At 37.5% G+C, this 21,886-nt stretch overlaps 1 protein-coding gene and 1 long non-coding RNA gene across 6 annotated transcripts in view; one reads left to right on the forward strand and one right to left on the reverse strand.

Annotated features, from left to right (window-relative positions):
• The window catches only part of ATF7IP (activating transcription factor 7 interacting protein), a 113,404-nt gene that overhangs the window by 34,156 nt on the left and 57,362 nt on the right, over positions 1 to 21,886 (forward strand). The gene's annotated exons all lie outside the window — the stretch shown is intronic.
• On the reverse strand, positions 1,997 to 16,746 carry LOC140654374 (uncharacterized). Its single transcript, XR_012043407.1, has 3 exons — positions 16,663 to 16,746; positions 14,919 to 14,962; positions 1,997 to 2,261 (listed from the first exon to the last, which is right to left on the reverse strand). It is a non-coding gene; the product is annotated as an uncharacterized lncRNA (long non-coding RNA).

Below are 21,886 nucleotides of genomic sequence, written 5' to 3' on the forward strand. Positions count from 1 at the left end.
TTTTCTCCATATAATTTTCTATGGCATTTGGGAAGGCAAGCAGTCTAAAATAGCTGTGTAAATTCTTCATGTACTTCTGTGTTTGCAATGATGGTGCTCCTGGATTGTTGCTTCATCAACTGCTTTTCTCCCTCCCACAACAGTAAAATTAAGGAATTTTTTTGTAGAGCTATTTTGAGCTCTTCAGACAGCAGTTTGAAGAGCTCTTTAAAGAAGCTCTTTAAAGAAGTCCTTTACAGACCAAGTATTAACCACTACTGAAAGTGCTGGCAGTCGCTATAGCCTGGCCGTTGTTTTTTAGGTCCAGGCTCAGAAACTTTTTATGGACTGTTCTGGCAAAATCATTCCCAAATAATATATTGGTTAAGCTAAACTTGAAGCTCCTTTTTTTTGGTATTGTATACTGCTTTGAATGCTAGTTTGATGTTTTACGTAGACTATCAGTGCTTCATGAATTTGTAATGCTGTCTTGTTTTCTTTATTTTAAAGATTTGCAGTAGCAAGCAAAACAATTACCTCATTACTGGAATAAATGTGTTTTGCTTTTGTTTATTTCCATCCTTTCCACTTAGGAATGCAGCACTGGCATTGGAGGTGGCTTTAGACCTGCTCTTTCTGAGCAGACAAGACATGGGTCGTAGGAGGATTGTATCTCTAGATATATTTATGTGGTTCACTAGGCTAGTATCTATGATCTTACCAGTCAGCATCAACAAAACGTTGCTAGCTGACTTCTGTCCACAAGTTCACTGCCAGCTACCATGCACAGTTGGTGTTGAGTGACTGCAAACTGGGACTCATAGCTGTCTTTGAAAAGAATTCCATGGGAAAAAAAAATAAAGCCTATCATCCCAGATGTGAAGTTTTAAAGCCATGAATGCCTTTTAGAGTATTTCTTGCGCATCCTGCATAATTACAAGCCTCCTTGGGGTCATTAGTGAAGAGCCTCTTAACTCAAGACATAACAAGTACTTCTGGAAGTCTAAGTTGATCTCATTTGAGGCCTGTAGCTTCTTATTCTAAAAGGCAGAGATCTTAATTTATCAGGTGGAACATCTCTGCAGTCTTCCTTTTTATTTTGCATCTGTGTCCTCTAAGAAACCTAGCCTGAGAGAACCTGCAGCCTTCTGTGTTCAAGAGGACTGTCAAGAAGACATTTTGCATATAACTTTTTTCTACTTCAAGGACCTTTCTCTTAAGAAATTGAGAAAACACAAAGATGGATTCTTTCTTGGTCATGGAGAAAAGATGCCTTCAGACTACAGATTTTAATTTTGTTTTCTTATGTTTAGAAGTCCACATTCCTTTGTAATATTAACAATAAGCTGTAATTCACAGAAAATACTTCAGATTCCTAGTACTAATGTTTTGCTACAGGTACAGCTGTTGACATTTGGTCATCCCGCAACACAAAAGATAAATGCCAGCTACCTAGCAGCTAGAGCACCTTATTCATAGAGACTGGTGATTGAGAGGTTAATCCACCAAGGGTGAAAGTGACATCACCCTTGTAAGTAACCAGCTTGCTTTGAATAATTTGAATCATCTTTATGGTTTACTGATCACAGAAATCCAGTCTTCAAGGGGACCCGTGTCAATATGAATTTGCAAGAAAAATGGCTAACTGAAGGGAAGCTTTTTAATAAAGAGATATTGCCAAAATATACTTAGTATTTGTTGGACTTATTCATGCAGCTGGATGAAGCAATATGCCAGACTTCAGAAGTCTTCTGCAAAAGTACCTCCATGCAAAAATTTTTGTGAGTGGATTATATCTAGACCAGAGGCAGTGTTAGAATGTCAGCTGCAAGCATCCCGCGAAACCCTCTCTTGTCAACGGGTGAAAAAGTAATGCATGCAACATATTATCCATCCTTTACCCTTATCAAGGCATTTGGGAAGGATACTTCCAGCTGAAGATGGGCAATCTAGCTATATCATCTTTTAAAATCATGGAATTTCTTTTTCCCTCAAGATGCTTAAGAATGTTCTGAGAAGTAAGGCTATCTACTTGGTCTGCCAGGCAATTCTGCCTTCCCATGAGAGAGTTCAGGTACAGACAGCCTAACAGCAGTGGGCTTTACATATTCATAAAAAGGGAAGAACCAAGTCCTTGTTCTTTCAGAGAGCCGTTATGTCTGGATTTTGAAGCAAGTTGGTGTTCTCAGACTGGTATTTTCAGGGGGTTATCCAGAAATGTCTCTAAAACATCTCTTTCCTTGAAGACTACAGTTCACGTATGCCTCCCGATACAGAAGATCCTGAAACAAAAGAAAGATCATAATAGACTTTAAATTGGCCATGCAGTTTCTGTACACACCAACTTATCGGTTTGTGTGTACAGAAACTATCAGTTCATTCTCGGTGTCTGTCTCGTTGATGTGGTCTGGCAGCATATCCCCCAGAAGGTTCTACTGTAAGACTTGAACTAGACTGACTTAATGTAAGAAATAAAATGGAAACCATCTTTCTCTGCAGTGTTTCTTTTGTCAATCTGATACTGCTTTGAAATCTTCTATGACTTTCATTTTTGACAGTGATACAAAACTCTCTAGTTGGCTCCTTTTTATTAAGATTCATATTGCAAGATGAGAGTGCAATAGCTGGATTACATTTAGGTAAAGATTTTTTTACTCTGTGTCCTTGAGACATCTACATAACATTAGTCGGGTTTGTCGTCTCCTATTTCAAATGGTTAACTAAGCACTTGTTTTTTTCCTGATCAGTTTAAGGCTATGATTTGAAGAGTTGTTGCCTGAAGTGCATGCATTATTCCACTTATTTAGTATTTCATAAAAATATAGCTATTTACAGTTCTCATCCCCAAACCCTACACTTAATAATTAGAATTTCATGCTCTCCTCTTTCTTCTTCAACCCTTACTCAACCCAAAGGGAAGTGTCATGGTTTATAGTTCATGTAACACAAGCCTTACTACAAGACAATCAGGAATACTTCTTAATGCTTAAATGCTACTTAATAAGGTCAGGAGAGTTTGAGAATGGGATTTTATGCATGAACATTGACTAAACTATTTAAGATGGTGGTGCTTATTTTGCTAGAGTTCTAGAATACTCATTACCTCTTTTGAATAGTATTACTGTATTCAAAGTGTGCAGAGTAACCGTGTGGGACATAGGATGCTGTCCTGTAAAGGCATTGTTCGGTAGGAAGCCCCTCTGGATTAGATGACAATCTGTGTGGGCAGTTTCTCAAGGAGCAGTTGCCTCATAGCAATATTGTCTGTAGAAATACATTGACTGCATGGACTTTTGCAGTCTGTTTCTCTTTTCCTGCCACTGTGGAATCTGCTGCTTGATGTCTGTGTATCGATAGAGTCACTGAAGGTTGTTTAGGTTGTTCCTTTTTTCGTAAGATAGAAGGAGAACTTGTATAGGCTCATGTGTGATATTCTTTGACTGAGAGGGTTCAATCTCATTTATGGAGTATATGTATTCCAAGAGTAGAATACATCTAGATAATATGCTGCCTGCTCTGTGGTTTGAACTCTTTATTATTGTTGTTACTATGAAAGTCTCTACTTTCTGTTCTTGCTTACCGTAAGTGGAGAAACTAGAAATCAGAAAAGGCAAGATAGTCACTGAAACTGAGTGGGGTTTCTGTAGCACTATAATGGCTGTTTCTTGCCACATGCAAATACTCTAAGATATTTTATCTGCAGAAGGTACACATAGATATTTAGAAAAGCATAGAAGAAAAGAGGCTTTTCCCTCTTCCCTCCCCCCCTGCCCTTCGTATTTTGCTACCTCTGATTCTTGATGGCTTAATGTGCAGACTTGGGGAAAAAGTCTTTATGGGAGATGATCACCAAAACAGAATTGTATAGGCAGATTCCTGTATATAAAGAAAAAGCATTCACTGGTCCCTGAAAAATCTACTTGATTGCATTTCATAAAACAGTTGTGAAAAGCTCACTTTTTCATTTGGTATCTGATGTTATGCAATCAGTGCATTATAGATCTTTGGAAAAGGAGAGGAATGAGATGGGGTTATTAAAAGAGCGTTAGGTTCCAATGAATATTCCCAAATGGCAAATGGCAAAATTGAGATGAAACTAAGAGATGTTGCTTAGCAACTGTGGTAGTCTCTGGTGGCCACAGATGAATACAGTGAGTGTTTACAGCAGCACTGCTGCTGTAAAGTGTGTGTCTGAAGAAGGATGTCTAAAGAAGCTAGTTTTCCTCATGAAATTCAGTAATTATTTCTTCCTCATTCTGGTCAACCTTCAAACTACCTTTGTCAGGGATGGGAAACAACAACTTGGCAATAAAACTGATTTTGTAAATTGATGTTTTCCTTGTGGTAAACAACACTTTCTATCAAATATTTTGGTGTTATATTTTGTATTATAGTAGCAATAAGCTCTAGTATTTCTGTTCCTTGACTTGCCTCAGAATTTGAGGCAGGATTATACTGGATTAATTGTGCATAGGCTATAGTAGCAGAACTGGGTGAAAAATATTTCATTATATCTGAGGATAAATTGCTTTCAATATTTTTTCTTGTTGCGTCAGCCCTGATATCCTCTGTGACCCTTGCAGTGCTCCCTGCTGTACGTTTATTCAACTGTATTGTGCGTTCTTAGAGAAGTTCTGCAAACCCTACTGGCAGCAGCTTCATTTCTTCTTTCCTTCACTTAAAGATTTCCTAGTGCAAACATACTTTGAAATCTCACTTCTTACTTAACGCAACTTGTGAACTGTTTTGAATAGTCTTCTCAAATGAAATTTTGCAGGTGGAAAAATATGAAAGCACAGTCTGAATTTGTGAACATTTTAACAGTACTCTTTTTAATCAACAAGTTTTGTAGGTGTGAGGATCTGAATCAAAAATGCATTGCATTGCACTTCAAGTTTATTCTGGTGTTTTCGCTTGAATTCTTTGAATTAAAAAAAAAATAGGCACCCAAAGAAGTGTTAGGTTTTTGACAGGCACTTTAAAGTCTTTTGTCAGTTGCTCAGTGTCCTGTAGTCTGGACTTCTGAAAATAACGCCCCTTTCTAAAATGGGATCTTTAAGCCTTGCAGTGTACCTTGCCCTTGAAACAAAGACATTCATAGTAGTGTTTATTTGACATCCTGTTTGTCTACATTGTTATGTAGGGTATTCCTAACTAAAAACAAATTCTGACACATACCCTCTCTTTTCACCACTTCTGCTTCACCCTTAAATATTAAAATCACTGTCTTTATCTATTTGCATCTGAAGTATGTCACGCAACTTGAAGAATTTTGTAACATCCTGTTAAACTTGGTATTCCTTGCAGTGTCTTCAAGTATATTTCTCTATATTTTTATCAGCAGCTTTTACTGAATGAATGGTTTATCTCACCATGTCAGAATGGTAAACAATCAAAAAATGAATTCAAGAAGATGCAAAATGAAGCTCTAATCATATTGGTTGACCAAAGAAATGGAAGTCAGGTACTTGGAATTCATATATCAGGTCTGATAGAAGTCTATGTCTTACATCATGTAAGTTAGAAATCACATTTCAGAAGCAGAGTCTAAACTTCAGTTGTATCATTTTTTTGCATGTCTGACCAGAGATGCCAAACAAGCCAAATTTGTTTTTCTGGGAGGAAGGTGGCTAAAGATAAGTTCACTTCTGCTTATTTCAGTCTGATCTTCTACTGTTTGCATATATTTTTCAGCTTCCATATAGAAGAATCATATTTAAAACCCTATGCAAATAAAACTAGATCCTTAAGTTCACAACCTAATTACCGTCTTTTAGACTTTTCTTATTGTAAGCAGCTGATCACATTTTCTCTAACTATATATATCCATATAAATAAAAAATATATAAAGTATATAAAATATATTTTATATATGTGTGTGTGTGTGTATAGAACATACTCAGAGGAGTACTTTTTTTTTTCTGATGGCTTAGCTTATTGGTAGAAGATTGTTCAGCTTGAAAGGTACTTCCTCAACTCTGCAATTGCTGCTCTTTTGCTGAAGATGTAACACTCCTTCAGAAGACTGATGGCTAGTCATCTGTCCACCTTTAAAGGTCCTATTATAGAGGGTTTTTTAATATCTGGCAGCTAATGCTGATCTTTTGGTCATAAAATCAGCCTTATGGCTAAGTTCATAGAATAACCCAGGTTGGAAGGGACCTTGAAAGATCATCTGGTCCAACCTTCCTTGGGAAAGGGAACCTAGATAAGATTATCTAGTAACCTGTCCAATCACATCTTGAAAACCTCCAATGATGGGGATTGTACCACATCCCTGGGGAGGTTGTTCCAGTGAATCATTGTTCTTGCTGTAAAAAAATTCTTTCTTATATTGAGACAAAAGTTCTTCCTTTTCATGATTCTTTACCCACCAACTGATTTCAGCCAAACTATAAAGGTCTAGAAACCTTGAAGTTGGTTCTTACCAGCTTTATGAGAATTTCTAGTTGGATAGAAGTAGAAGGAGTCTCAAGTTAGTGTTCCTACTGAGGTAGAGGCAGGGCTTTTATACAGTAGCTTCTGTTTAGTAGCAGTCAGCTCATCAAGTGACTCCCGTATAACTTTGGACAAGTCAGAGGACATGCTTTCTTTTCTCTCCTGGGAGAATTCCAAAGCTTATATTGACAAGAATAAGTTATGCAGAACTGGAACACTCACCTATTTTCATAGTTTTGTTTGTTATTTTTTAATGTGAAAATATGTAGAAAAGGCTTCCTGATTTGGTGTGTATGTATGTTTTTTTTCTGCCTGCTTATTGCTTTTTCTTACTTATAACCACTTTTTTAAGGTAGCCTGCAATGGTATCAGCAGAAATAAAGCTTTTTCATTTTGCCTCTTTTTTCCAGAGAGTAGAAGTGTAATTGCTTACGTTGCGTCTTTTGGAGTCACTATGCTCATCTTTGTACTGCTTCTCTTTAGAACTGGTTAGTACTGACCTGTCCAGAGGGGATGCTGTCCAATAGTGAAAATTAAATCTGTGCATTGGTGGCACTTGCACAGGTTACTTAAATTGTATTTCAGCTGTGCTAAACATAAATTTTGTTTGACAGAAGACTCAGTTTAGTTATCTGGACATATCATGGAAAAAATAGAGATCAGTTCTTCAGGTTATTGCTACTACAGGTTTCACTCACTGAGAAATGTGTTTAGAAAGGTACTAATGACCACACTGTTGATCTTTCTGTATTTATGCATTTAGTGTACTGGGTTAGTTTGTTTTCAGTGGTGGGTTATCAGCTTGATCTTTCTGAAAGAGTTGATAATAAAAGCAAACCTAAGTAGTTTGTTAATGTTACTGATTGTCATGTAGAATAATTAGGAACCTTCAATAATTGTAGGATAGCCTACAATTAAGCCAAAAAAGCTTAAGTGCTAGGGGCATAGGAGTTTACCCCTGCCCCTTCCGCCCCCAAGGTAAAATATTCTGAAAACATTTTGTTCATATTAGGCTTCTGTTCTATGCAGCTCAAAGATGTTTACAAATCAAGAAATGGCACAGGACTGTTGCCAAATGCAGTCTTTGCTGTGTGACCTTTTTGCATTAACTGTATCAAATAAGGTATCTTCCTAGTTTCGTTATATTTGTTAAAAGCACCTTTGAGTACTGGACAGATTCAAAATACAGGCTTAAGTGGTTGTGGTAATAGGCTACAAATGTAGATGTGGGCAAAAAAGGGTAGATGTCACTTCTTTCTTCAGATAACATCAGTTTTCTAGAAGAATGTAATCTAATGCAAGACTTGATCTTACAAACAGAGTCAGTTTGGAAAGTAACGGTGGTTTAGTGTTATTTTTAATCAAGACAAAGCATAAATGAAATGAAGGTAGGAGAGACTTGAGAGTCGCAAATTGTGGGATTTTTTTCCCTTGTTGTGGTTGGTTGGTTTTATTTCTAGGCTTTTTGTCCAATCTTGAGTAAGCCAGTTAGCATTCTTTCTCTATGGTTCACTTCTCCATCAGTGAAGTGCGTGCAAGATATATGCATATCAGCAGAGGGATAAGCCAGGTCTTTGTTAGCAAAGGAGTCATAAAGTACCGAACATAATAAAAGTAAATTTTACTGCTTTCTCACTCTGGTCATAATTATTTTTTTCATAATGCTGTTAGAATTAAGATTCCTATGTCCTGTCTGTCTCTTTTTCTGTCCTTCCCCCCCCCTACCATATTTCCACTTCCCCTGCATAAACTATGTGTTTTTCTTTCTCCAGTAGTCTTAAGTCTGGGAAACATTTGATGCTCTCTGTGAAGTGTGTGAGGACAGAAAACATAAACAGGGTAAAACACCTTTGTCTAAAATTGTTGTTGGAGGCAAATTTTATCAGCTTTTTGTATACATTAGAATTTATTTTCATCTGTTTAACAGCATTTTTGAATTGCTGTTGAATTCATGCATAATTTATTGTCTGTACCTGGCTTCAGATTTGGTACTTCAGTGTTCTAAATTCTTCCTTAGGGGTTCAAGGAGTGAATGCAATCAGTTCAGATCAGAATGATCATATCTAGAATATTTATTGAAAATTATTTCAGTATTATAAATGTGACAGAATTTCTGCATGCCTTGTTCAAGATCAATATTTGATATCTGGGTTGAAGACAGATGTGACTGCAGGTAACCAGCAAAGGAGAGAGTCATCTAATCCAAACTAGTTCGCCAGTAGGTGTATTTGGAATGCTATGCTCCAGACTTCTTCACTTTTATGTGTTTATTTTTCAAAGCATGTGTCCTCAAATGATCAGTTCAGTCATCAGATACTAGTTCTCCTGAAACAGGAAAGCTGTATCAAATTTGAATTACTGTATTTATAGGTGACTTTTTCCAACTTAGTACAGCTACATTAGAGTTTAAGATAGCTGCTTTGTTGTTCTGTGTATTTTCAAATTATCTTGGAAGTTATAAACTTGAGAAGTTATTTTAATCCCTAGATACTAAATGCTGCACAGGAAGGTACATTTATTATTTGTATTTACTGATAAGTCATACTGTACTATGTAATTTTAAAACCACAAATGATTACTTGCAAGCTGTCTTTAATACTTATTGAAGAGGTTTAGATGAGCAAAACTGCCAATTGTTTGGTATATGCCAAGCAGAACTAGTGTTTGGGGGGCTTCATTCTGTTTATTTTTCTCCTAATATGATTTCTCAGGTTTTTGTGGGGTTTTTTGTTTGTTTGTTTTGGCTTGGTTTTGGTTTTGTGTGTTTGGTTTGGATTTGTGGGGTTGTTTTTTTCTTTTTTTTTTTTGGTTGGTTGGGTTTTGGGGTTTGGTTTTGGGGATTCCCCCCCCCCCCCAGGAAAGAATAGTGCCAGGGAAATCAGTTTTCTGTCTTTGTAGCAAAAATGATGGGGCGGGGGGACGACAACGACTGTCTTAATGCTGTCAACCTCTGCTAAAGACTAGAAACTTTCTTTGGAGTTTTGGGATAATCTGTGACCCCTTAAGGGGTTACTTCTCCCTGTTGGTCCTTGTCACAAATGACTGTTCTCTTTGATTATCAAATGCAGACACATGAATTTTGCAAATCATGTTTATGTAAGATGTAATTAGTTTTAGGCTAAGCCATTTCAAGCTTCAATAGTTATATTCCCTTAAGGATACTCTGGCATACTAGACATGGATTTTTCTCAGCAGTCTGACCTTTTTAGTTGATGCAATACTCAACTTTGTGATGATGACACTTTGTTTGTTTGGGTTAACTGAATATTAAGTAGCGCCATCCAAACCAGCTGTGGGTTATAAATATAATCTTCCTTAATTCATTTTCCTCGTATGTTTAAAATAGATACTGAGTCACTAAATTAATGGATAATCCAAACAGATGAGTGAGTAGAAAAATTCTACAGCTCAAATGCATGTAACTGTGGCTTCATGTGACCAGGAAAACTTGAGAATGTTATGAAATAAAGTTTGTCATCCAATTTAAAGCACCAAAGTAATGTTTAGTAATAACATACTTGATTGCCATCAGGTCAGTTGGCATAAAGCTTAGTATGTGTATATATTTATATGAGCCACCACAAATAATTTTTTTCTTTTTTTAAATAGAGAATAAAACGTTTGCACATGCTGCAGGATGTTCACGGAAATGTTTTTAAAGGGATGGGATAGTATGGATTTCCATATTTTCTGTACTAATACTCTTGGTATTCAATTCATAATATTGAGTATAATCAATATTTGTTGTCTGTAATTGAGTACATAAGTCTGGAAATATTTAAATAAAATTTCACATTAGGAGCTTGGTATTGTCCATAGAGCAGAGGCAAACTTTGTCTTCCTTTCTTCTTAATACTCCGTCCAAAAGCAGCGTGTGTTTCAGGGTCCTTCCACCACTGTATAATCTAGTACAGTCCAAAACCAGGAGTTAAATTAGATCTTTAATCTGCTTCTTTACAGGGCTTTATTTTTGAAGCTTTCAAGAAATAACTACATATTGTTGTATATGTAATTAATATTATTGCATGTATTGCTTTTATGTCAGAGTAGTAGTTACAAGCATTTAAAAATAATTAAGACGACATACACTTGAAGATATCAAATATATTTCATTGTGGGAACAGCCTCCTTGCCCTGTCCCTAAAAAGCCTGAATAACCAGATGAAGCTGACTTTATGGGACACCTGTAGTGCTTTGTCAACCTCTGGAAGGTCTACCTGTCCATTACAGCAAGTCCTTGACTCATATGTTGACACCTGGAAAACCTAAGGCTGTTCTGTTGCATGTTCTGGTGCAGCAGCCCTGGTGGTCCTGCAATTGTTTTGTCAGCCAGTTCAAGGAGCTGAGTTTAACAAAGCACTGATCCTACTAAATACGTATCTGGAGGTTAAGCTCCCTGATCTAGCTCAGTGCTGTAGTTGTACAGGTAATGTAAGTTGGTATTGAAAGGCTGGTATGCAACACACTAGTCTCGAAGCTGTTCTTCGTTTCCCCTTCTGCCCTGTCTTGTGCTGCCTTATGTGTTAAAAGCAGCTGCATGGTTAATAGCATCAGACAACTGATCTGGGCTCAGGCTTTTTTTACTTGCTCGGTTGTTTTTTATTTGCTGGCTTAAACTAAAAGGTTAGCTTTAATGTGGCTGCGGTCCCTGATCTGAATTCACATGCAGTCTCACCAGTGCTTGCATCATATTCTCGCTTTATTTCATCCTTCATCCAGTTACATAACTGTGTACTGTGTAATGTAATATGAGCACACTTTGTGGAATTGATGCAATTTTGTTATTAATGTTCATTCAAAAAGATTGATAGGAAGAATAAATTTTTAATTTTTTTTTTTTTTTTTTAAAGAACCAAGTACAAAAGGATTTGCCCATCAACTGAGTGATTACTTTTAGGACATTTCTCTGGTCTTCCTTTGCCTTTGTTCAAATATCTTTGTTTGTCAGAGTATATAACTGAGTTGACATGTGCCTGTTAGCATTAGGTGTAAGTTAGCACCTCAGAAATCAATAGGGCATATTGTGCTTTGCTGCTTGTTTAAGGTGCTGCTGATGCAGATAAATACAACTGTGCCGCTTACAACTAGTGTGACATTATTTCACAATTTATACCTACTTGCATTGAATTTTAAAAGTGGCAAGAAGATACTAATGAGAAAAGAGAGTCCCTTATAAGGTAACAATTAAATCTAAGATGTTGCATTTGGTCTCAAAACAACTCACACAAATGGAGTATAGGGAGATCATAAGTCTACTGACTATGCAGCAAGTATAGTGAGAAACGAGGGGTATGTTGAAGGTTCTAGAAAGGAAGAACAGCAAGAAACACCACCATTTCAGGTTACTTTTTGGCATCAAAACCCCTTTCAAAACTAGTTCTGTTGTTCTTAGTGTTTATTTCCATGACTGGAACTACTTAAAGAAACGATCTTGTGTTTCTCCACTTTCTGCTTCTTGGTCAGTTTAGCAAAGGATTAATTTAAGCCTGGCAATCTGTGTCTGCAGAGCTTGTTCCAAGCATGCTTAAGTTGAAGAATCATCTATGCTACGGCTGCTTACATGTTTGATTATGAAATGTTTAAAGTGCAGTTTGGGTAATACCTTGGGTAATTTTTCTTACAAGTCTTTACAAGTTTGAGACATGTGACAGATCTTTGCCTAGGAGCACATACAGAAAAATAATTGTCTGCCCATTGACCCAAGAGAATTTAATCTGCCGCTGTACACTTTTACTAGGGTAAATAAATCTTATTCTATTGTATGCTTGGTATAATAATAAATAGACTGCCATGGAAATTTATTAGAGAGTGACTGCTTATTGTTGTAAAAATGTTAATTACCTGCATTATCTAGGATTCTTAGCATATTAATACAGTGGGTTACCAGCACTGAAAACACGCTTTTTGATATTTCTCTTGAATATGGAGTATTAGGTTAAGTTTGTTTTTCAGTTCCCATCCTTCCCCAACATTAGTTTCTTTTGGAAAACATTTAGCCTCTGATTAATAAGTAACTGTCTTGTGGGCAGGGGGGCATGGTTGCTAGTAAAATTTATTAGCAGTAGCTAACTAACATCTATGGAGTAAGCTACCTTTCCTTAAAGAAGGATGCTTGTGACAAATAGTTCTGGTACGGGTAATAAAGTTTTGGTAAACTGTAGCTTTTACAAGATACTCTTTTTGTGGTTTTCGGTTTGGGTTTTGTTTTTTTTTTTTTTCCCTAATGTTATTTTGAAGATTTCTTATTTTCAGATTTTTGTCTTGCTTCACTTTAACCTTCCTATTGGGATTTCTGGTTAATTTTTGTGATTCTGTTTTGTCAAGTCATTCAAAAGTTATGAACCATTGTCAGTTGTCACTCTGTGACCATCTGCGTTGGCCACTTTTCTTCCTTCTCTCCTTATTTAATTGTGACAGCCTTGTAGAAAATAAGTTTTTACATACCAGAGGTGCTTATGTATACTTTATGTACCAGATGGTGCTTTTCAGGCTGCTGATGACCTGGATGAGGCAGGCGTACATGCCCCATGTGCATTGGGTGCTGTTCCCATCCATCTCACTACGTTGGCTTTCACCTGCTTTTAACCAGTTCCATGAAACAGAAACCTGGGGGTAGATGTGGTGGATAGGAAAGTGTGGAAACCTCTTTACTTGCTTCTGCTGCAGTCAGAAGAGTTTATGCTGTCAGTTCAGTAGTACTGAAAATCAAACTTGTGTAGATGATACCCATTTTGTAGGTTGAAAATGGTAAAATGCTGTACATGTAGACCATTGCTGAAGTTATTCATAATAGAACATGTATTTACATAATCATTTTTTAAATTGTTTGCTTTACTTAGCCCATTTGGTATTTAATTTTTATTCTCAAGATGCCTTATCTATTTACAGAGTTCATTTTCTTGGTTGAGCCTGCTCGCCTTTCCAAATCCCACACTGTCTTTAGTTTGAGTGCACGAATTGTATGGGTGTGTCTCTGGTGAGGTGTGACTTACCAAGGGATAACTCAGGAGACAAAAGGAATGCTGTAACTTCAGGTGCAAGAGACCACATTTAATGAGGATTTGATGACATCTGTTGTGGATGACTCAATTTTCATGTCACCAAACTGACATGGGATATTAAACAGTCAGATTAAGAAAGATGGTTTTTCTGTTCCTGCTTGCTTAGAAATGAAGGCGAGAAAGAAAATGATGTGCAGATTGTAATAGTATATGTTTTGATTTGAAAAGAGAATGACTTAAGGAATTTTTTTAAAATCTTAAAAAAGACACCAAAACACACAAAAACTTGAGAGTTAAGTGTGCCGTACCCCCATGTAACGTCTCTGCTTTTGGCACAAAACTTGAAGATTGGGTGTTCCTTTGTTCCTCGTGCTCGCAGAGGGGCTGTTCCTCTGCGCCTCTTCGGCAGTGGCAGCGTCGGAGGGAGGAGGACGCGTGCGGCGTGTTCTCATACGTGCACGACGTCACCATCAGGGAGGCGCTGTATCGCGCCCCGTCTGGGTGACGCGCCAGGGCGCCCGTTCTATTTTTAGCCGGTTGCCGGGCTGATTTGCACAGGCCTCCTGGGGTGGCTCCGCCTCGCGGTTGCGGATTGGTTTATGCAAAGCAACTCTCCTGCAGCCAATCCCGAGCGGGTATGCAAATTTCCCGCATTGCGCGGCCATCAGGCAGGGGAGGTTTGGCTCTGCCGGCCCGGGAGCGGGTGAGGGGACAAGGTGGCTGGGGCGGCTCCCTCCGACACTCACAGAAAGGAAATTAATCATTTCATGTGGAAAATAGGCAAATAGCCTTCCTGCCCCCAAAATCTAAAGATTATGAAAAGTCCCTACCAGGCTTTAATCAGATGAAACTATGAAACAGCTGGTTCCTTCACATACTGAAGACCTGCCTCCTCCAATCTGAGGTGATGCGCTTGGTGGGAGTTCAGCAGTGACTTCAGTGTGTAGCAGGACTGGGCTGAGCAAGGAACAAAGAAGCAGGTGCACTGCCCGTCCTGAGAAAGAATATCTTCCCTAGAGGAAATACTTTATAAAACAGCAGGTTCCCACAGCCAACTAATTAACTGCTATTTAAGTTCTAACTTGTTGCTTTTTTGTTACTGAGAAAATGCAATCTTTGCAAAATACTTCTAAAAGTAGTTTTATGCCTGACAAGCACTTAATAGCATTTTAATGCAGCATCACCTTTTTTGTTGCAAGTTTTCTTTTCACTTCTATTTTTTCTGGCATTTGAGAAGCAACCTCGGGGGACCACTGTTAGCATCAGACAGCTCACCTCTGAAGTCTGATGTCACCAAGTTGCAAGTGTTCGAAAGCCGAGGTTATATCACTACAGTTAGTTGCATATATAATGAGAACTAGTTTAGAAAAAACTTTACAGAATATTAAGGGTACATATCAATTTTTTAATTAGAATTGTGTAATTCTGCATTTTATCTAACAGAAGACTTGTAAAGAGATCTGCCTTAAAAGGATAGAATTCTGCATATATTACTGATACCTTCTCACAGCTGTAGCCTGTTGAATTTTCACTTGAAATTTCACCTATAAAAGGAAAAAAATACTGTATTTTGTAATGCATAGAAAAGCCTAAACATTAACATCTTGCCTCTTTTTAAGGATTTTTTCAGAATTTCTCACATTTTTTGGTCTGCATGTCACATGAACAATTAATTCAGGTTGTTCAGGTTTTAAGTTTGGAATATCGGAAGTTGGATAAGTTTTTAAAATGTAGATGTGTTCTGGCAGTTAGTGTCCACTTCTATGGCATTACTAGCTCCTCATCACATTTAAGGATAATGGTAACTGTTAATCCTGTGCTAAAGATGGAACTGCAGTATAACATTTAAACTGTGTATAATAAAAATATTCCACAAATGTCTCTAAAAATGCACAAATTCAACTTATATAAAACTTCAGTAAATCCATTTTTTACAGAAAGAAACATACTTAGTGCTTTAGCTTGTGCTAAAAAATCAGTCTAAGAAAGCTGAATTTTGCTGTTACAGGTATTTCTAACAGCAGTACTTGTTTAGTGTTTGGAGATCTCGCAGCTGAATTGAAAGCTGATTTTTTTTTTTTGAGTAGTTGATTTTTTTAGAGTTGAAATCTCTAACACTTGTGGGAAGTAAAAAACCAGTATCTACCACTGTTGCTCTGGCTGAGTTCCACTCAAGCAATTTTACTGGTTTAATGACCTAAATGGCTGTTAAAATTTAGTTTACAGAAAAAGACAAAACTTCTTGGAGAATGAGCTTAAGCTTCATGTGCTAAAGAGCAGGTGTTCCTGAGGCACTTGAGTTGCTTATATAAGGCTAACTGGAGTGTGTATTTTAGTTAAAAGTTGTCTAGGAAATATTCTCGCTCGTCTTCTGTTCTTCCATCCTCAAAAGCATGCATTTTATGTGTAGTAGTTATCAAGGCATAAACTGATGACCCATGTAAGGGCCATTCTGCAAAACCACCAGCAGGTGAAAGATCTTAGTTGTGTAAATGGACCTGACAGTCCTTTTCTCCCATGAGGAATCTGTTTTTCCCACAAGGCATGGCAGCCTCATGGGAGAAGAACTCTTAAATTACGAATTTAGTATGAGAAATGAGTTCATGAGCCAAAGTCAAAGGTGGTATTACCCTCTGGAGGTAGAGAAGACACAGGACAACTGCTTAATTCACTAAGACACCAAAGTGATGAGAGCGTAGTTCAAGCCTGTACATGAAGTTGTCAATCGAGTACAGTACACAAGACCATACAACCTGTTTGTACTGTGAGTTTACTCTGGTTTACCAAGCCTGTAACCATACATTTGGGTGGGTTTTTTAGGCATAGATACACATGTGGACTTAATGTTTTACTGAACTGGTCCTTCAAAAGGCAGTTCACAAGGTTGGGGGAGAATGGCCTCTACTTTCAAGGCAGAAGTCATATTGCATTCATGAAAAAACACCAATTTTGATACTTCTCTTGGGACACTAGAAAAGCACGGGCACTGCACAGTATTTGAAGAAAGGAAAGGTTAGCAGCTGCCATACTCGAACCGGGGTTGGATCTCAGCAGTTTTTTTGATTCAGCATTTAACATCACAGAAATTCAGTAGTCTTAATGCTCAGTCAGTAGCCTAAAAATGCTCCTGCACATTAAACACGGAATCTTTTATTGCGGCTGTGCACTGCACTCGTGGGTTAGCGCTTTTGTGCAGCTCCAGGTCTCAAACTGGAAACCCTTAACTGTTCGTAATGCCACTTACCAGCTCTTTGGAAAATCTTGCGAGTTTAACGCAAACCTGCTCGCCTGCGCCGTGGGCCCCCGTCTTCGTGTTCCTGCCCCGGCCGACGTCTTGCCGACGGCCTCGTGGGGGTTTGTTGCTGGGTAGAATTTAAGGAGCCGCTGTCTGATTGGCTGTCGTGCTGCTGCTCCTTCCAGCCAATCGCAGGCGGGGGTCGAGTCCGTTCCCCCGCAGTGCCGAGGCGAGGGCTGCGGGCTGGCGCGTCCCGCGGGGAGAGGAGGCAGAGGCGGCGCGGGGCGCGGCGGGCTCCCCCTCGGGTGCGCCTGCGAAATTGCAGGGCGCTGCTGCAGTGGAAAATGCCGCTTGTTTCCTAAACCGCGAACCTCGATGCTGGATATTAAACACGGGGGGGGGAATAAGCTAAAGACTTTTTTTAATTACAGTGGACCTTGTTTTGCTGTATGTGCGCTAGGTGAAATAGGACCGGATGGTGATCTAATTTTTTCTTAGAAAATGGCACATTCTTTCACTTTGTTCAGCCAACACCAACATAATTTTAGTCTAAAAGAGGGGAAGACTCAATTCATCTGTAGTGCGCTAGAAGAAATATTATTTGCACTTATCATATGTCCTCTGTTTTGTTTATTACATTTTATTTTAAAACGTGAATCTCAATAGGCTGGTGGTGTGCATCGTGCATACGATCAGATAAGTAGACTTGCATTAGTGGTAGAAAACCAAATTATTGGCACATTATTTCAGCGCATGTTCTGTAAGAATAGATGACAAATGGTTATTTTTTTCTTCTTTGAAAATAGTTTTTAAATTTCTGACAATTTATATCAACATTGCTATAGAGGATTTCAGCTGAAAACTGCTTTTCATGAACCACTACTTAAAAGGTAGGTTCTGTTCACCACTTTCATTCTCTGGGGCTCTCCATCTAGAACAAAATACTCCTGACCATTTGCTGCCTCACTTTCCTTAATTTGGCTATGCTGCAGTTTAAGTAGACTTGCATATTTGGGCACTGATTTTCATGATCAAAGGCTTTACTTCCTCCACGTAGTTCTTGTGCTTTGGCAAATGTTTTATGGTTGTGGTGCTTTTGGCTAGCACTGCGTGCACTCCAGGAACTCTGTGCCAATGCTGTTCTAGATTGATGATATTCTGCAAACCCCATTGTGCGCTATTGTTTAGACTCCAGCTCCCCCCTCCCCCATGTTTCCATGACCTTCTCTTTGTCTGCTGCCTGTTACCAGGCAGGATTCAAGCAGCTGCTTGCTGATTGGCTAACGTTTCGAGCAGCTCTTGGGCTGCTCATATGAGCACACGATCATAGGCTAATCCATAGCAGCTAAGCTAATTCCTTCCTTAGGTGCTTTAGAGCTGTGATCTCTCTACAGAGTAATGATAATTTAAAAAAAAAAAATGGGGGGAATAGAGGGAGAACTTTTTAACTGGCTGAGTGAGGAGTCCTGTGCATATTCCTAGCTGCACTGGCACATTTTGGTGTTTGCCATGTAGCACGCATTTGGTCACGAGAAGGAAATCTCCAAATATTATTGGAGGGAGGTGCCTAATGGTGTGTGTGTGTCTCTCATGCTGAAGTATATATGACTTTCAAGCTTAAAATGAAAAAGAGAATTTTCATAAACGGTATCTAAACAAATATGTTCAATGTTTGTGTGTGTTGGTGTTTCAAAATTGATTATTGTGTTTAAAAAAATCAAAACAGAAAAAGCAACCCCAAACTTACCACCTTATTTACAGTATTTAACCCTTACACACTTAGCTCTACATGTAGGAATGATTTTGTGCTGTTCTGTACAAATGCCTTTCTTTGAAATTAAAGATGCATCTCCATTGGCTTGGTGCCTGGGCCGCTCGTTTCCTTCTTGTGACTTGGTCACACGATGAGTAAAAATTGAAAATACCCAAGCATCAGATGAGGGAAGTGCATAGCAAATTTAGCTAAACTTTGTGTTAATTGTTAAGTATAAAGGGAGACTACCAATACATATTCATTTAGAATGCTACTAGTTTTAAACGTTTTATTTGTGCGAGACTGAATTAATGTAACCTGCTCTGGAGTTGCTCTCTGAAGGGCAACCTCCTTACGCCTTTGAAAGACTGGAAGGCAGTATTTATCAGATGAATGCTGATTGGCGTGCACCGGTATGACCAAACCTGTCTGGACTGGTTACCGATTTATTTGTTTCTTCTTTTACTCAGCTCTCACATGAGATCTGTTACTTGGCTGCAGTGTGCTCCCTTGTGGGTATGGCTAGAAACGCTTTAAGGCTGGTCTGCAGTGATACATGATATTTAGCTCTTAGCCAGCGTTATAGTGTTCATCTTTTAATCTCATCTATGCTTATAATTTTGTCACTTACGGTAGCTTTTATTGGATATTCTTTGGTTGCAAAAGATTGTGGGATTGACCTGAAAAAATGCATGAGTTACTCGAATAACCGTCTAACAATGGAATTTTATGAGAAGCCTTTTTTTTTTTTACAGGTTCACTGTAGAAATGTATTAGAGCTTTGTTTTTAAACTAGATTTTGGATAGTATCCTAAGATATAAACATAATTTTGAAATATATTAGAAATTCAATCTTATTCAGTGGGGGTTTTTTTAAGAAAAAAGTAAGCACGCATCAATATAAAGGTATTCTGATGTTTGGGTTTTGTTTTTTTTTTTTTTTTTTAAGACTGCGATTCGTCAAATTTAAAAAAGAAGTGCCCTTCACTTTACTCTGTATTTATTGTATTTTATTTTATGTTAAAAATATGAATGAAAGACAGCTTAGATGATTAAGGAAACTAGAACAGAAAATATTAATTTGTTTTAAGTTACATGTTATGATTACTCAAGTGATGCACTTATGAATTTGATTTTAAGTTGTCTGTGAACATTTGATTAATCTGTTAGTATATCTTTTGGTCATAGGAAAAGTAGGATTGTGAATTTTGTAATATAAGAACTTTTAAATTCTGGGTAATGCTTATAAAAGAAAGCATTGTAGTCCAGGAGATCGAACTACTTCTCTGTCTTAATTTTGATACAAAGGCCCTGTATCCTTGTACTACATTAACAGAAGATTCTCACTAGCTGGTCACCAATTAGGAGCTTTTGAAATTGTTCAAGGTTAGCCAAGCCTGGAACTTCCTATTTTTTTTCAAATTGACTTTACAAAATATACATCTGTAAGAGCATGCATGTTGGTTGTAGGGGATTATATGCATGGAACGTGAGTTACGATGATCAGTACTTCATTACGTGACAGTCTGATACATGCTTTTATAGTGATGTGAAAAAACATGCTTTACATTCTAAGTTCTTGGGAAGAAGGAAGGGATGTGCTTTCGATAACTGCGTGCGCACTTCTGAAATACTGGGAGGTTTTTATATTCTTCTCCTAACTTAAGGACTAGAATTACTGTGTTAAATGTATTATTTTCTGGAGGAATATGAGGATACTGTATTTAGCATGTAGACAGTTCTGGAAGGACATTAACAGCTCACTTGGAGTTCATGTTTCATCTGACTGGAAATGGTTATATAGTGAGAACATTTTCTAAAAACAAGTAAACTGATGTTTCAGATCAGTGTTTCTATAGGTGGTGTATTTTGCTCCCACTAGTGGCAATGCAGTAATAGACAATCCTGTTCAGAAACTCTAGTTCAGGCTGGCAAAAATTAATGTCTTAATGGTATTATTGAGAGTCTGTAAATAGAGCTGGTAAAACCTTTTGTGAAGATTTGTTCATCTGTTCCTGAGGTGTGAATTGAAGTGTTATTTAAGCACCATCAGTTACTCAAATATGAGGATTTTAGCTTGTCATGCAGAAAAGAACTGAAATAAAGTGGAAGGGAATCTCAATGTTATGTTAATAGGAAATGTAAAACGGGGAAAAAAATCTTTTTTATCATGTTGCTTTCTATTTTGCCCATATTTTTGTCAAGTCACGTTAACTAAGTATAAAAGAAGCCTTGTAATTTTAAATTATGGTATGTCGTGGTTGTAAGGTTTAGAGTTTGTCTTGATAGTTGAATTCATATTGTAACTTAGAATATATATTCATATCTTACCATAGAATATTCTAGTTGGGCAATGCATAAATGTTAAATAATTTCCTTCATAAACAAACTGTTCCAAGTAAACCAGGAAGAGAACTACGAAGTAAATCCAGCAGAGAACTATGAAAATGACAGGAGCCTAAGCACATGACGACGATGAGGGAGCTTGACAACTGTAATCTGCTGAAGAAAAGGCTAAAGGGCAATCTTATGGCTGCCTAAATAAAACCTGTAGGCAAGGTTGGTTAAAAAGAGGGTGGAGCCAAACTGTTACTTAGAGGCTGTGGAATCTCTTTTGTGAATTTTACGACTTGGTTGTACGAAACCATCGCTGGTTTGAGCTATCATTGACGATAGTCCTGCTTTTTTAATAAAAAAAAATTAAAAAAAAATTATACCCCACCTGAAAAGACAAAATGCAGTTTATTAATGGATTTCTCAGCTCTGTAAATGAAAGTGGATTGGGGAAGATGCAAAATGAACTGTCTAAATATTTAAAATGCATCCTTTGTGTAATAATTCTGCTGTATCAATGGTATAAACATTTGCTTATCTGGTGCTTGTGGAAAAAAAATGAAATTCATACTGCTTCATTTATTTTGCTTCTTTTTTCCATTTGCTGTAATATCTTTTAACTACTGTTACCCAAGTGATGTTTCACATGTTTTGAGAAACTTAAGAAAAGCCATATCCTAGACAGGAGTAACTTTTGATGGTGTAGTAGCTTCAGTAGAGCTACATTGGTTAGCATCAACTGATTCAAGATCTTAGTTGCTGAGTTTCATTTAGGATATAACACGTTTCTTAACTGCTTTCTGCTTCTGAACAACATTATCACATCTAATCCTTTAAAACTGCGTCCTAAAACAAGACCACATTGGGGAAAACAATATAGTTTAAAAATCCCTATGGATTTTGTTTGCTTGTTTAATGGAAACAAATGAAATAAGATTTTGTTGTATTTCAACAAAATTATTTTAACTTTCTAGGTAATGCTGGATTTAACTCCATTTATTGATTTGATAAAGTAGATTTTCAAACATTTTTCTTAAATTTTTTATATATTAATCTTTTTCTTAATATTTGCATGAGTGGATGGAATGAATAAAATTATATGGAGGGCAAAACCATTAGTTTTCCTTGGAAAAGGAAATTTTTCTA

The sequence above is a fragment of the Ciconia boyciana genome, chromosome 1 (assembly GCF_034638445.1).
Source record: "Ciconia boyciana chromosome 1, ASM3463844v1, whole genome shotgun sequence".
NCBI classification, from domain to species: Eukaryota; Metazoa; Chordata; class Aves; order Ciconiiformes; family Ciconiidae; genus Ciconia; species Ciconia boyciana.